Raw genomic sequence first — 16,197 nt, 5'->3', positions numbered from 1 at the left:
GAAAAGAGGTTTACCACACCTACATTGCCTGCTATGGATGGAAGAAGAATCTAAACCCAGACCCCAGAATTATGATGATTTTGTTCAAGCTGAAATACCAAATAAAGTCGAACATCCAGAAGAACATGAATTGGTATTGACGCATATGATACATGGACCAAACTGCAACAGTACATCTCTGTGCTGGAAAAATGGGAGCTGTTCAAAGAGGTACCCAAAACCATATAGTGATGAAACAAGATGTGGATATGATTCCTACCCTATTTATAGGCGAAGGTCACCAGAAATGGGAGGTCATCAAGGCTATAAAGAAGGTAGAAATGAACCTATAACTTCCAAATGGGTTGTACCTTACAACATGACTCTCTTGAAGTTATTTAATTTTCACTTAAATGTAGAAATATGCACTTCTGTAAAATCCATTAAATATGTAATTAAATATACATTAAAGCGAAGCGATCAGGCAGTTTTCAGTGTAAGCAAAGACGAAATTAAGCAATACTTGACAGGAAGATATATTGGACCATCAGAAGCAGTTTCGATGATACTGGGATTTCCAATTCATGTTAGAGAACCTGCAGTTGTTCGTCTTCAGATACATCTCCCTGATGAACATATGATCTATATTCAAAGGAAAAGCAACAGAGACCTTAATAGAAATGCTTCTTGCACAACTCTAACAGAGTTTTTCAATATTTGCCAGAATGATGAATTTGCCAGAACACTCTATTACTCGGATGTCCCAAAATACTATGTGTGGCAAAATAAGAAATGGCAAAGAAGAAAAATGGGTAGAAGAATAGTTGACCACCCAGGAGTTTTTGAAGCAAATATTCTTGGTCGTATGTACACAGTCTCACCAAATAGTGGTGAATTGTACTTTTTGCGGCTACTACTTCACCATGTAAAAGGACCTAATTCTTTGGAATCTCTGCGAACTGTAGCAGGTCATATATGTCCATTATTTAAAACTGCTTGCAAAGAAAGAGGATTACTGCTTCATGACAACCACTGGATACAAACAATGGAGGATGCAGATAAAACGAGAATGCCAAGAGCGATAAGGGATCTGTTCATTGTGATACTTTTAAACACAGAATGTTCAAATCCTCTTGAGTTGTGGGAAAGATTTTCCAACTCCATGGCAATGGATTACTACAATGCAATGCAAATCCAAGTCAACAATCAGAACATGGTCAATAACAATGCCATCAACAACACGTTGAGGTACATAAATGATAAACTTTGTGCTGCTGACAAATCACTGCAAGATTTTGGATTGCCTTTGCCTCAGAATTTACCTAATGTGATTCACATAAATAGAGCCATAATGGATGAGCAAAGTTACAATATAGCAGAGCAAATGACATATGTAAAGCCACATCAACATTTATTAAATGACGAACAATCGATCATCTACAACTTTATATGCAGTTGCTTAAACACAGACTCTTCTTCATTGATTTTAATCGATGCTCCAGGAGGCACAGGAAAGACCTTCTTAATAAAACTTCTTCTTTCAAAAGTAAGGAGCTTAGGACAAATTGTACTGGCTGTAGCATCATCAGGTATTGCTGCAACATTGATGCCTGGTGGTCGCACTGCTCATTCCAGATTCAAGCTTCCTCTCAATGTAAGCGAAAATTATGTTTGTAATTTTGATAAACAATCAGAAACAGCCAACTTGATAAGGGCAGCAAAACTTATTATTTGGGACGAATGTCCAATGATAAGAAGGGAGAGTTTAGAGACGTTCGATAGGACTCTCAAGGATATATGTGGAAACAATGAAACATTCGGAGGGATATTGACGGTGTGCAGTGGTGACTTCAGGCAACTACTACCAGTCATAAAAAGAGGAAATGATGCTGACATTTACAATGCTTGCATCAAAGAGTCGTTTTTGTGGCGTAAATTTAAGAAATTTTATTTAAAACAAAACATGAGAGTTATAGATGATGATGATGAATACTCTAAATTTATTATAAAGATTGGTGAAGACAAACTTGAAAAAAATGAAAATGGTGAGATTGAACTGCCTGAAGATTTGATAATCCGTGCAGATAATGTGTACCAATGCATTGAATACATTTATCCTTCGTTTGACAATCTAGAAATGTTTGCGGAAAATTGCATATTAGTACCATTTAATGATACAGTTAGAGCAATAAATCATAATTGTATTGAAAAAAATCCTGGACAAGTCAAAGAATATTTTTCATTTAATTCTGTTCCTGAAGGAACAGAAGCTACACATTACCCAACAGAATTTCTTGATTCGATAGAGTTATCAGGATTACCTCCACATAAACTTGAACTCAAGAAAGGAGCTCCAATCATATGTATGAGGAATATTGATCCACCAATCTTATGTAATGGTACAAGACTAATAATAGAGGAGCTGTATAATAATTTGATTGTTGCTAAAATTATTGCATCACAGTTTGAAGGAGACATCGTTTTAATTCCAAGATTGAAAATGGTCTTATCTGAAGGTGACAATATTCCGTTTGCCAGAGTCCAGTTTGCTATACAATTAGCATTTGCTATGACTATTCATAAGTCTCAAGGACAGACCTTACATAAAGTTTTAGTTTATCTAGACAAAACTGTCTTTCAACATGGTCAACTATATGTTGCACTCAGTAGAGTTAAGCGAAAGGAAAACATAACAGTTTTTTTAAAACACTCAAATTGTACAAAAAAGTTGTAAATAGAAAAGTATTGTCTTAGTTTTAGTGACCTTATTATTAGCATATGAATACAATATTTATTTTTTGTACAATAAGTGCTTAAGCACCCGTGCTTTTCAGCGATACATATTCAATAAAATAAATTGATTAATATAATTAATCTGGATATAAGAGAGTTAGAACCTGATAAGAAGTCTCAATTAAGCAAAAGGATAACAAAAGTTTTCTTTAAAAAAAAATTAATTGTACAAAAAATGTAAATAGAAAAGAATTTACTTAATTTTATTGACCTTATTATTAACATACAAATTAAATATTTTACACAATGGGTACTGAATGTTTCATTTAAAAGATGATATATCAAAATTTGAATTTAACTATAATAAGGATTATGATACCTGTTCAGTGCATATTTACCTATAAGTATGACCAACCACTTATAATTCAGTAACTGTAATTTAAAAAAAAATAACAATTATAATAAACAGAACGACTCATAGAAATCTATCTATATTCTTTTTACATTTTAATATACTTTCATAGAAATGCTTCTGTTATGTAAAAAAAACTATTTTCTTTATGCCACAAGTGTCACGCTCATACATGAATTCCATAGCTAATATAACGTACTGACCCAACGGGTCACGGGTGGTCTAGTATTTTTTAAAAAATTGACAATAATGGAACATGTATCGAATCTATTTAGTAATTAATGGTGACCTTCACCATAAAAACGCAACCAATACATTAGCTGGTATTCAGGTGTAACTTTATCACTGCAGCGAACGATGGAACTGGTATGAATTATTCTAACTTAAACATTTATATTTTTTGTAACTATTGCATTATTTGATAATACTTATGTGATTCTTCACATGCTTTATGAATTGCTGAATGCAATGTTATTATTTTTGTTTAACTTTATGTTATTGATAAATATTTTGTTATAAAAAAGGTAGGTATTTCATAGGAAAAAGATTCCTGCCTTGAAGGAAAAATGTTCAACATAATACTTACCAGAAAAAATTATCATACTTTATAAAGGAAGATACTAGAATTTAAATTTAAAAAAATATTTCATTTAAACTTAACTAGATTGCCTAATGCAATAAAAAATCAATTGGATGTTTATTAAATATTTAAATAGGTTTAACATCTATAAATTTTGCAATTATAAAAAAAAACGATTATTATGTTGATTTTAATTCTATGGCAAAAGATATGAATTGAATTGAATATAAGACATTGAAAGACAAATGCAAATATATATAATTACGCAAACACATTTTTATATATTCTGTAAATACATTTTATAAAAACGATCATTTACTGAACTGATTTTATAAAGAAAAATACATCGAAAATATGTAAAATCATGAGAAACATCCAAAATTGTCAATCATGTTTTACATTAGGAAAGAATTATTAGATAATTTTTATTTGCAAACGATGAAAAAAAAACATCGAAATAATCCCCAAAAAGCGAATTATTTAAAATTACGTTAATATAAAAAAACGATTATTGTTAATTATCATAATAAGACAAAATTTGTCACTATTTTCTAAGAATCGATATTCAATCTAAATATATAAATTACTTTTTTCCACTAAATAAGAGACCATAGATATTATGAGTAATATTAAAATCATTCAAAATAAATTCATTGTTGAGTCTCACAGTTGTTTATTTCATTCCGTTCCTTACATTATTAATTTTCAAGTTCAGCAATTAAAAAAGTTTGCTGATCAATGGCGCTTACAGTGTAACTGAACTTAGAGAATCAATTGAAGGTGCTGTTAATGGTTAACAACAAGATTATGCCATTACATTTTGGATATTTTTGATAACAATTGCTCCGACAATGGCAAAAAATTATTTACTTTGGAAGTAAAAACTAATATATGTAAAAATACATTAAATTCACCGACACAGGCAACAAGATAGTAAATGATGTTTAGCTATTAAAGCTGTCTGTAAATTCCAAACTGCGCCGCTTGATAAAATTCATCTAGAATGCATACTGATCTCTATCTTAATGTTGGTTTTTAGCAATGTAACTCTTTTCTAAAAACTGACTTTTTTATGTGGAAACATCTTAACCAATATCAACAAATTACTGACTACTTGGATAAAGTCGTTAAAACTAATGAAATGAAGTGCTTCTATGTTCAAATAACAACATTATATATGAAAACGACACATCAAGACGAATAAATGCCAGAAATTACGAATGTCAATACAAAAACCGAGCAATACATTTAATAATAATAATAATAATAATAATAATATAATTTTATGTTACAAAGTTTCAATTAATGAAAATTGGCATTATGGCATCAACTAAATTGACTAGATTTTGTATTCAAATCGATACTCCTTAACAAGGTAAAGTAAAACGAGGTATAATTTATTAATCTTCATTTATTGCTAGTATAGTTTGTTTTTTTATTAATACATCTTGACTATTTTTGTTTACAATCTTGAAATTTATTATATAGGAGAATCGGACTGTTTGAACAAATTGAGATGAGAGAAGGTCCGAAATTGTCCGAGATGGAATCATGTTCAACGAATGTTTCAGATATTTTTCGAGTAATCAAAATAGGGGAACTCGCCTATGTTTAAGTAAAATCGACTGATTGCCAAGTTTTGTCGGTAATCCATCGTAGTTTATGAGGAGGACGTTTCAATGGCTTTCCTGTAGTTGCTTAGTCAATGATACGTTATAGTCAACATTGCACTCTACAAAACTACTGTGATTTTATATAAATACTAGCGAGGGGTACCCGGCGTTGCCCGGGTGTTTGTAGGTGTGTGTGCTGTTAAATAAAAAAGAAACCGGGGATGGGGGGTAAGATCGAAGCCGAAGCCCTGAGGCGAAGTTTGAAAATAAAATCGGCGAATAAGTGAAAGATGTTTGAAAGTCGTCGAGCGTTACGACGACGACGACAATTACGATGTAACCATTGTTATATGCGAAGTAAGAAAAGAAAACAACGTTTTAAATAAGCGGGGGTAATCAAAACATCGAAAAATGCACAAAAAACTAACGTAAGGCAAACGAACGATGAAAACAGCAAAAACGAACACGTGAAAAAATAAGCCTGTTTCGATATTAAAATTTAGAATTCGGTGGGTACCCAGGTGTTTTTGGGTGTCGCTAAGAACAAGCGAATTTTCAAAAAATCAGGAAAACGAACTTTACGTGAAAAATGGCTTACATAATACAGGGTTCAATATTTAAATTTAAAAAATCGAGAAAAAACATATCACATCAGGATTGGACCCCAAAATGTTTAGATAATGAACCAAAGCCTTAACTACCTGAGCTAAAGCGACGTACATGAAATTGTTTCTGTTTTTCAACTAATTAAAGTAAATCAGGTCACGATGTCATGACGTCATCTGACGCATGCGTTGTTGAACCCCCCTGTCAAAAATTATCGATTTCGGGGTGAACAAGTCAAAGTTTCTCTCTCTCTCTTTGCGTCTCTCTCTCTTTGCGTCTCTCTCTTTCTCTCTCTCTCTCTCTCTCTCACACTTCGTCTTCCATACTCTAAAGAGTGTTACTAAAAAAGAAAATGGCTTCTGTTTTTTTTTTTTTTGTAAAAACTTCGATCGTTAATATCTTTTGTAAGCGTATTTTTTTACTTCACATTTTTGGCTTGTTATTTTTCGTTTAACTATCGTATCTAACTATTTTAACGTGCTAATTACTTTGATAACGTTGTCATAGCGTAGAAGTTCATAGTTTAGTTTGTGTGAGGGTTAAATTTTTTTTACCGATAACAACAATGTTTTTTAAATTTAGACTGCCATTACAGCTTGCTGACCTCAAGATAACGTGACATGACTCAGCGGGTTTTAAATACAAGTTCACCCAAAATAAACGGCCCCGTGTATACTTTATGTTGATAAGTTGGCGCCCGTATTTTTTGAAGTAATAAATCGATTTAAAAATATGTAATTAAAATGTAACTTTTTTGGGCCCCTACCCGTGCAGCAAATCGATCAGTTGACGCACTTCTGATGGTCCTTTTTGGCTAATTTTTTCGATATTTGTCGTCCGGAGGGCGGGACTTTAAGATGAGACAAGGGACGGAATTTACTTGATTCGTCAGGCCGAAATATTCTCTCCAGTGCTTTTTCTGTGCACATTTGAACTTTTCTTTTAATGATGTTGAACTCATACAATTTGCAATTTTTCCAAGGAATTCTGCCTTTTGGATCATTTTGGACCATCTTCTAGTTAATGATACTTTTGGAACTTACCTGTTGAATTGGAAGTTTTTAATTCGATCGTGTTTGAATTTTACCATTCTTGGATTTTTTACACTTCACCGGACTATCCATTCATGTGGAATCTTTTTATCATTTTTCTTTTACCTCCTATTCCCCTTACCTCACCTTTTTTAACCAAATAAGATCTGTGACTTGTGGTTTCATTAAATACTTTTACATGCAAAATCCGCTCCAGAATTTTGCTAATTCCTGCCCTCTGATGAGAAGGAGACTATTTCTTCGAAAATCCGCGGATTAAGACTACCCACTTATGTTGTGCTTCATTTTTAAAATTAAATATATTTTTAACTCTTTTTCAAGATGTTTTTAACATGTTTTATAATCATTTGTTCATATATATATATATATATACATATATATATATATATATATATATATATATATATATATATATATATATGTAAAGTTAGAATATATGTGTGCAAAGAAAACTCTCAACCTATATACTCAACGAATTTTTGATTTACAGACTGGACATTCAGTATATAGTGTATGTAGACATATTATATTTATGCGTATTTTATGACCGGACTATGCCGACCAGCCTGTTTGCCCTTTGGATTTGTATATGTCCCCTGTTAGTTTTAGTTTATTTATACCATTCAATGAAACACATATAAGCCGTATACTACAACAAAGTAAATAATATGAATATTTATAGTATGACAAGTGTTTTGTAATAATTTATATATTTTTCACGTTCACATCAATTTTTCTTGAACTTAATTACATGTAGTAATTTATAAACAGCATTTGCCTTTGGTTGAAATACGCTTTCCTATCGTTCCAATAACTTCTGGAAGGCATCATAGAATTCCTTTTTTGTGAGCGTTAATGAACTTCGTAACAACCTATTTTATCTATTCTCTTATCTTATAACAACAGCCTGAATGTCTTATCTTAGGCTTAATTAATAACCTAGTCACAAGGAGAAAGATCTGGACTATACGGAGGGCGAGGAACTGTTTGGATTACCATCTTGTACAAAACGTCTGTAACAAAAATGGATCATCCTTGGACCAATCTTCGTGCAAATCCTCCATACATTAAGTTCTTCGCGAACAATTATGTGTACAGATCGTCTATTGGCATACACTCTGTTCTTATTGTCTCACGACAGATTTTATTCATAAAATCTTCATTTGGTATATGAGGTGTGGTGTTCTAACATAATTTCTACTCCGACAACTCTTTTCAATCCTTCAAAGATCGTATGCCTTCAATGAATATCATCTCACTTAAAGACTCATGGGCTATCTGGAAAAGATATCTAAAAGCAATCTAAAGAATTCGGTACGTTTCTGTGGAATTTGTTTCGATGTTTAGAAACAATTTTATTTCATATCGTTCTTCTAAAATTTTCTCACGTCTAGAAAATAGTTTTAAAATTAAACAGCTGTGGCAATCAGACTTTTTTAGGGTGTATTCAAATGTTTAGCTGTAGATGTTCGTTTGAACGTTAAATAATAAAATTGTGTAGTCATCTCATTAGATATTTTTTTTTACATGGGGGCCACCATTTATCAAGAGCCGGAGGCCACTCAGGGATAAGGGTTATAGTGTGTACAGCAATCAATGTGATATTATTGTAGTAACAATTAGTATTGGAGATTTGACAGAGTCTCTTACTTAAGGGGGCGGTTTGTCAGGAATTTGTTTATGTTGGATCTGAAGACATCCAAGTTGTAGTCAGGTGGGAAAGGCGAACGGAAGAGAGTTCCACAACTGAGAAAGAAGATCTGATCATGGAATCTACGTTTGGATTAAGACACAGATAAAAAGTCGGGAACTCTATTGATAGTAGTTTCAGCCAGACGGGTGTTTCTCTGAAAGATTAGCGAGGGGGACCAGAGATTGGAGTTCAGACGAGCACCTGTCATGGAAAAAACGATAAAACAAAGACAGGCTTGCAACGTCTCTTCTGTGGGAGAGAGAGACTGCAGGGAAGAGAAAATGGCATCCCCCACCAAATCACGAAGTCTATTTTGTACTCTGTCAAGGAAGGATAGGCTATTTTTAGCAGCTCCTGTCCACATGTGGCAGCAGTACTCCCTCCTTGGACGTACTTGGCTTTTATACATATAGATACATTTTCCCAGTATTCATTAAAAGCAACCAGCCACCTCTTCCCCCATTGTACCACACGTTCAAGATCAGAGGAGAGAGAATTAGAGAGAACTTTGCCATTTACGGCCTTTGGTGTGTTGCCATAGATGGTCGTGTCATCAGCATAGATGTCAACTAATGATTTAAGTATGTGTTTTGGGAGATCATTGATATAGATCAGCAAGAGATTTGGGTCCAGGGTGGACCCTTGGGGGACTCCAGCATTAATACTGTGGGCATCTGATTTCTGCCCATGAACCACTACTCTCATGAACCTATCAAAGAGAAATAATTTAATGATTGAGAAAACATTTCCAGTAATACCGTAGCGGAAAATCTTGTGAAGTAGGTATTTATGTCATACCTTATCGAAGGTCTTCGATATGTCAAGATCAATTGCCCTGGGAAGGAAACCTTTGTCAAGAGATTCACTAATCCCATGTGATATAACCGTGAACACATCTGATGTAGATCTTGCAGAGCGGAAAACATATTGCATGCCACAAAGAAGGTTACTTTTGTTGAGGTGGTTGACTACATCTTTATTTAATCAACAACTTACTCATGACACACACGAGACTTATTGGTCTGTACTGAGAGGGAGATGACTTTTCACCTGAATTCTTAAATACAGGGCATACTGATGAGGTTTTCCAGTGTGTTGGAAAGCACTTCTCATTAAGACAACGCTTAAACAGTTTTGTAAGTATGGGGGCAAGTTCTGGTTGGAGCTTTTTCAGCACTATAACTTGAATGTCGTTAGAGCCAGTTTCTTTACGGGAATCAAGGTTATTGGTGAGCTTGGCGACCTCACGCACATATATTTTTATGTTTCATAGCGTGCTGTCTGTTATAGGATGGAAATACAGGGAGTTGATGGCCATTGTCGCATGGGGTAGAAGTAGCTGCAAAGTTCTTGGCAAATAGTCTGACATTGTCTGATGTTGACGAGATCCCCTCTAGTCCATTGATGATAGTTGGTATGGAACGCACGCTTCGGTTCAAGATCCTGTTTGCTATTTGCCAGAACTGGTGGGAACCAAGCCGCTTCTCAGCTACTTTGGATTTAACAGACTTAGCATATAGCTCTCTTGCATTTTTATTACTCTTTAACGGTTGTTGCTGGCAGTCCTGAAAGCATCTTTAATCTCAGTACATCTATTACGTTTATAGCTATGGGAAAAGTGATTTTTGTGTGCGATAGCAGCAGCACATTCTGGGGAGAACCATGGCTGGTTGTTAGGTTTTTGTTGGAATATTTTCGATGGTATGAATCGGCCTATGCCTACAATTTACCAGGTATGATACTATAGAGGACACACCCTCTTTTAAACATGGAATGCAGAGGTAGGTCTGATATGAATGTATGGAAGTTACTCCAGTAAGCCATAGAGTATCGATATACAGTACGGTGGAGAGGTACGTATGAAGAATTATTACATTTCATTTTTATCTTACCTGCTACAACAGAGTGGTTAGAGGATCCCAGAGGAGATAGAACGGAACATGAACACAGCTCAGGGGAAGTTGTGAGGAAAAGATCTAGAAGGCTTGCATATTGCCCGGGTGTATCGGGCACACGGGTGGGTTCGTTAACAATCTGAGTGAGGTCATAGGCAATGGCAAAATCCTGACAAAACCTCCCATCGTCATCGGTTTTATTTGAGTGGGACAGCTATTCCACATTATGTGCATTGAAGTCACCACAGATGTGAATGTTAGTGGAAGGATGAGCAGACAGGACGTGGTCAATTTTCTCAGATATGCTCTTAAAGATAGTAACCCCACTGTTCGGGGGGGATAGAGGGGCAATATAAATGCAGTGATGTACGCTAGTGCAACCCGGAAGCACATATAAGGTAAATTAGGGTATTCTCTGGAGATATCCCTACTACATGGAAAGTCATCTTTGATGTAGGCACATATTCTATGTCCATGGCGATCTTGGGGGTCAAATTTAGATGATAAGTTAGAGTATCCTTTAATTATGCATTCGTGTAGAGATGTAGTTGGCCCTATACTTGTTTCACTTAAAAAGAATATGTCCTGGTCTGTCTCCTGTAACTGTATTTCAACCTCTGGAAGGTTGGAACGTAGACCTCTGATGTTGGAGAAGGAGACCTGGTAGTAGAGGTCTACGTTGGAGGATGTTGTTCTAGGTTTATTCGTGTTTTTTTTTGGAGATTTGTCATGATTGTTGAGATTTTGGGGTTTGTAGATCAGCCTAGTAGACTTGGTTGGAGCAGGGCAGAAAGGAAAAATAAGAGAGAAAAAGACAGGAATTTTTATTGTAGCACATGATAAAGTAAAGCCGTAACAATTACCTACAAGTATGGCACCGAGAGGCCCTACCAGAAACTACTGTACGGTCCAAAATTTATTCACCAAATTGCAATACAACAGCACCGGTACTTTCTACCTGTTGATAAGACATCCTCCTTAGTGGCCAAGGTTATGGTCCCTGACTATCAGACGGGTAACGTCAGCCCAGATGAAACGTTTATCTCCAGCATCCTTACTAGTGATATGCCCATAAGGATAGACATAGAACACACATTTTCCGACATCTAAGGCTGCTCTTTACAAAGTACTACGTGCCTGGAAAGCAGCTTTTTCTTCACCCTTTGTCAGAAAAATCATTCATTGGAAATGAGGACAGAAAGACAATATATGAGAAGCGAGAGTTACTGTAGCTGCCGATAACACATCCACATGCATTATCTATTCTCCATTGAGAAAATAAAAAAGGGGTGAGAAGCACTTATTAATGTCTACTTAGTAGAAGTCCGTTGCCCCATTCCCGGCTTAGGGTAGTACTTGAAGATAGTCTCTCCTCCCATGTTAATATACGGATACTTTTTGCCTTTATCTAGCTCGAGCTGGAATGTTAAACCGTTCGAGCTTCACCCCATAATACATATGCTATAATGGAACTTTTATCAAAATGAAAAAGTCTGGTTATTTTTAACTCTTTTAAAAAGCTGGTTACAAAGTAATACTTTAGGGTTATGTATTAATTTTTGCTAGAAGGAATGCATGCTTTAGAAGAGAAAAAATGAGTTCAGATAATATGCAAATATAATTTGGGAAATGTTCAATTTCATGGGGGATTTTTCTCGTTTTAAATATAAGAAAATGTATTGGTTAATAATAGTATTTTTGACAAAAAAAATAGGAAAAAGATAAGAAAACGTGACAAGTATTCAGGATTAAAGTCAAACCTTTTATAAGGAAAAAGAGAAAAAATAAAAAATAAAAAAAACTAAACGTGTTAATATTTTTAGATTATTAGGCTGAAAAGGTTACGAACAGAACATTTTCCTAGCTTTTGGGACCGTAGAGTTCGACTGAGCTTGGAGTCCATAGCTTAGAGAGAAGGAATGCCAGCAAGTCAGTCTGCTTTTATACCGATATTTAAAGGGTATGTTGGGTGGCGTGGTCAGGGGGGTTTGGTGAGTTTTGTAATTTTGTTTATTTCTTTTAAATTCAACATTGAATTATCTATCCAATGCCAGAATGTTCGACCACCCCATAATAAATATGCTATAATTGAACTTTTATCCAATTGAAAAGTCTGGTTATTTTAAACTCGTTTAAAAAGCTGGTTACAAAGTAATACCTGTAGGGGTATGTATAAACTTTAGTTAGAATTAATGCATACTGTAGAAGAGAGAAAAAAGCCGGTTGTTTTTTAGTTCAGGTAATATCCAAATATAATTTGGGAAATATCCAATTTCACGGGAGATATTTTTGTCTCGTTTTAAATATGATAAAAAGTATTGGTGGATAATAGTATTTTTTACAAAAAAGATTTAGAGAAAGATAAGAAAACATGACAAATATTCAGGATTAAAGTCAAACCTGTGATAAGGAGAAAGAGACAAAACTAAAAACAACTAAACATGTTAGTGTTTTTAGATTAGTAGACTGCAAAAGTTACGAATAGAAAAGTTTCTTAGCTTTTGGGACCGTAGAGTTCGACTTAGCTTGGAGTCGATAGCTAAGATAGGAGGAATACCAGCAAGTCAGCCTGCTTTTATGCCGATATTTACAGGGTATGTTGGGTGGCGGTGGTCAGGGGGTTGGTGTCTGGCTGAGTTTTGTATTTTTTAGATATACAGCAATAACATACTGAATTTTCAAGAGTATAATCCAAATTTAAATGCAAGTAAAAAAATAGCCAGGAAACTCATTTACGGCACATTGTATATACGAGGAGGAAGCAATAAATTTGCATAAAGGCAAGCATTCAAACACACAAAAATACATATAATAATCTCTGGGAACTGTTTGGTTGTGTTATAAGCACCCGGTGTTGTTAGATTAACCCTCATTACAAGCTAGGGATCGAACAAACAACGATCGAGTCGATAGTGAGTAGCGACAGTAGTAATAATATCTACTATTAATTTATACAAAAATCTACCACCTTTCCTTTTCATGTAGAATTTGTTTATTTACAAAACGTTTTATATTGCATTAATAAGTAGCAGGTGATATTACAAACAACGGTGGTCTATTTCTAGACAGTATATATATATATATATATATATATATATATATATATATATATATATATATATATATATCTGCGTCAATCTCTCTCTTTATATATATATATATATATATATATATGTGTGTGTGTGTGTGTGCGTGTGTCTGTGTGCACAACTCTTCTGGTCAAAGAAATAGTCTTCGTACATCCATGTGAACAGCAATATCGCATAAAAAGATCGCGTGATATATATATATATATATATATATATATATATATATATATATATATATATATATATATATATATATATGTTACATGATAAGGGCTGTCCCCTTTTCATGTAAGTATAAAAATAGAGAGATTAGTTAAAATGAAAATAAGAGAAAGCAGAAATCGAACCCTGGACATAAGTTTTAAAGAACAATAGGTTTAAATGGAATGTCCATTAAATTGTTAATTCGGATGAAACAAATAATAAATAAACTATTCAATTGTTAAAAGAATGTGGATAATAAAATATTGGTTAAATAAATTAGATATGTAGGTTAAATTCCTTTGTGGAAACAACACAAGAAAAATAGGTTATTGGGAAATCAATGTCGGAAACGTAGAAAGTCGCGCATGTTGAAACACGTGAATTTTGCTCACGTGGCCGGGATGCATGGATTTCTCAATATAGGAAGTGGGAGTTAGTTGGTCGCTGAGACAGTCAGAGAGACAGTCAGAGAGACAGTCAGAGAGACAGTCAGGAGAGACAGTCAGGGGAGACGGTCAGTGAGAAAACTCAGAGACAGGCGGACGTCTGAAGCGAGACGTCACTTCAGAAACTAAAATGTGAAAGTTTGAATTCTTAATGAGGAAATCACAACCGGTCGTAAGGACATAAATTCATCATGTGTTTGTGATAAAGCTCATCTTTGTGTTTGTGATTTCTACAAAAAGGTAAATTGTATTGTTATTATATGTCTGTGTTATAAAATGTCATTACATACACGTTTCGACATCTCATATCCACAATGTGAATCTACATCATATCTACACTAAGACTGTCTGAACACTATCTCATCATTCTAAGCGCTTCTTAATATCTACACGTCTAAGTAATGAACATTTAAAATATAGGAATAGTTATAAACGAACAATCTCTCTTACAACAACATCTCTCTCTCTAAGATACAACATCATATGTAATAAGACAAGAGCTCTCACTAATAAGAACTCACGTAACATACGCGCACAAGTGGTATCGTCTAATAATACTAATAATAATAACTATATAACAACTCGCAATTTGGTGTTCGTGAACATTTTGCATCAGCGATGCAGAAACCGAACCTGGGGTCGATTCCACGAAAAAAAAAAAGAAAAAAAAAGAAACACAACGTTTTAAAAGGGTCCACCATAATTTTTAAAAATAAATAAATACCACGGAAAAAGAAAAAAAAATACACGATCACAGAATTTGAAAAAGAAAAAGAAACACAACGTTTTAAAAGGGTCCAACATAATTAAAAAAATAAATAAATAATACCACTGAAAAAAAAATTACACGATCACAGAAATGCGAAGAAACAAAAAGAAAAAAAATTGAAAACACACGCACACAGAGAACAAAAGATACAATAAATATTAAAAATAAAAAGAAGAAAAGGCCGATATGCCGTAAAAAGAAATTCGTAGTAATGGAAAAATAGTAAACAAGTCACCATGCTTAATTCATTGATAAATGAATTGGCCTGTTAAAAAAAACACACACACACATACACGCGAATGCAGAGATTGTGTAATCCATTATTGTTTTGAAATTTGTAGAAGTGTCATTAGAAAATTTGTGTCAATATGAAATCGTTTGGACGAATTGTTGAATTAAATCTGTCAATCAAAACAGGAATTTTTCAAAGGTCGCATGTACTTTCTTAAAAAGCGTTTAAATTGTTTGGAAATGCATTTTGTGTTCATAGTGAAATTTTCGGATTTTGTGTGTTCATTTATTTTGTTTTTGAAAAAAAAAAGGGACAATTGTTTTGGACAGACTGTTGAATTGTTGTTTGTTACAGATGATTTTTTTTGTTAAGAAAAAAGTTATAACTGTTGCAAAATGTTTAAATGTATTAAGGTATTTTTTTTAAAAATGTTTTTATGATGTTGAACACATATTGTAAATTGTCTTATGTATGTAATGTTATGATTTTCACAGCAAGAATTCAAAGTTATCCGTAAGTATACATTAGATTAAAATGATCTAGTAGAAAATAAGTTAAGACGTATGGTTGGCTTACAGATTCAGTTAGAATTTTAGAAGGGGGACAAGAATTAAAATTACGTAAACGGGTATTTGGGGAGTTTTTAGATGTGATAAGCCGTAAGAAAGATGTTTTGTTTTAGCATTTGGTTTTGTTGTTTTTTTTTAGAGATCCTAAAAAATTTTCTCCAAGAAAAGTTACTTGGTAGGGATTGATAAGCACAAGAAGTGCCCCTATACGAACAATTTGGGAGCCTGGTTAATTAAGTGCTTAAAATAAGTTGGTTGCACGTACCGACTCCAAGCAAGTAGTAAGTATTGGCTTAATTAATAAACAGGCGTTGGAAAGAATACG

Source organism: Euprymna scolopes, chromosome 19, assembly GCF_053919585.1.
Source record: "Euprymna scolopes isolate OS-2025 chromosome 19, ASM5391958v1, whole genome shotgun sequence".
NCBI lineage: Eukaryota > Metazoa > Mollusca > Cephalopoda > Sepiida > Sepiolidae > Euprymna > Euprymna scolopes.
The sequence above is the reverse complement of the archived record's forward strand: the minus strand, read 5'-3'. Positions refer to the sequence as shown.